Source organism: Echinops telfairi, unplaced genomic scaffold (genome assembly GCF_000313985.2).
Source record: "Echinops telfairi isolate 266 unplaced genomic scaffold, ASM31398v2 ScPeMD7_7405;HRSCAF=8443, whole genome shotgun sequence".
In the NCBI taxonomy this organism is placed as follows: domain Eukaryota; kingdom Metazoa; phylum Chordata; class Mammalia; order Afrosoricida; family Tenrecidae; genus Echinops; species Echinops telfairi.
In genome coordinates, this window is record NW_022111305.1 from 1072611 (window position 1) to 1074382 (window position 1772).

Consider the following 1772-nt stretch of genomic DNA (forward strand, 5'->3'; position numbering starts at 1 on the left):
ATGTGCACTTACCCTTTATATAAAACTCTCTCTTATACATATGAGTTTCTGTGGATTTGTTTCTCTAAAGTACCCAGACTGACACAGGCCGTATAGTTCATATGCTTGGGCTGGTCTGTATGCCGAGCACAGATTTACCTGATTCAAGATGGACTCTGCAGGAAATCATGGGGACTTGGGACATTTCTCACCCTCATCTTTGGGCAGTGGCTTTAACAGACCTTAGTAGAAGCATGCCTGCTATTGCTTTGTCTCTGATAGAAGTAGTGGATTGTGAAGAAAAGAACATGTGCTTCTCAATTAGGCTCTGTTCACTCATTGAAAGCAGCTTTCTCAAGGGAGTTTCAGAATTTAAAAAATCCATCCTTCTATTTTGGATGTCAGCTTTTCTAGTTGAGTCTCACACCCCAAGTGAAATCCAGGTCTATACTTTAATATCTTGTGCTGGTCTGACTCCTCACAATACAAAAAAAAGTGTCCCTTTTTCTGGACAAACATATAATATTAGTGGAATTACTGGAATCATTTGTTAACATGATCATCAAATGGCCGGCAGAGGGGGTCATGTTCTTAGCGGCCATGAGGTCCGGCCATGAGGTCCAGCCGTGTGTACCTGAGTCACCACGTGGAGTGAGCTTGCTTCTAGGAGTCCACAGAGCAGGCCGTTCAGGAAAATAAACTCTGCCACAGGCAAAGCCTTCTCACCTCCTGAGGCCACAGCATACTGGACTGCGAGATAGTGGTAGAAATGATTACACACGTGGCTGCTAACGGCAAGTCCACAGACACAAATCCACCCAATGGCTCAGCGGGAAAAAACTTTCACAATTTGCTTCTGCGAAGACGGTAGCCACGAAAACTACGGGGCCACTTGATTCTGTCACATGAATTGGCTGTGAGTTAGAATCGACTGAACAACACCAAACAACAAGAATGTTCCACTTACTGACCTCACTGGCCCCATTTATTGGAGGCCACCATTCTACTCTCAGATGAAAACAGATCAGACAATGCTCACTATGTGCTGGATGCCTTAAGGCATGTACTCCATCTTTACACGCCCTACAAGGTGTCTGGTATGGTTCTAGTTTACAGATGGGGAAACTGAGGCAAAGAGAGGTTAAGTAACTCCCTCAGAGGTCCTCGAAGAGGAAAGGAGGCTCTTGTTTTTGTTAGGTACCATCCAGTAGGTTCTGACCCATAGCAACCCCACGCAGAACACAACGGAACACTGCATGGCCCTGCGCCATCCTCACAACTGCTCTTATGCCTCAGCCCATTGATGCAGCTTGATGTCAATCCATCTCACTGAGGGCCCTCCTCTTCTTTATCTACCCCTCTCCTTTACCAAACACGACGTCCTTCTCCAGGGACCAGTCTCTCCTGACAGTATGTACAAAGTGTGTAAGACTAAATCTTGCCACCTTGCCTCTAAGGCGCATTTTGGCCTTCTTCCAATACAGATCTCTTTGTCCTTTGAGCCGTCCGTAGTACTTTCAATATTCTTCTCCAGCACCACAGTTTGATTTTTTGTGTATCCCATCTGAAGAAGCGCATGTGGATAGTCACCTTTGTGCTGATGAAAAAAGTTATTTTCTATGAACAAGCCATTGGTTTTGAAAAATTCTGTCATGCGATCTCCAGCTTCATATCTATCACCAAGTCCATATTTTCCAACTACTGTTCCTTCCTTTGTCTCCAATCTTTACATTCCCATCACAAATAACTATCAATGCATCTTGATTGAATTTTTTAGCAATTTCTTTTTTTTT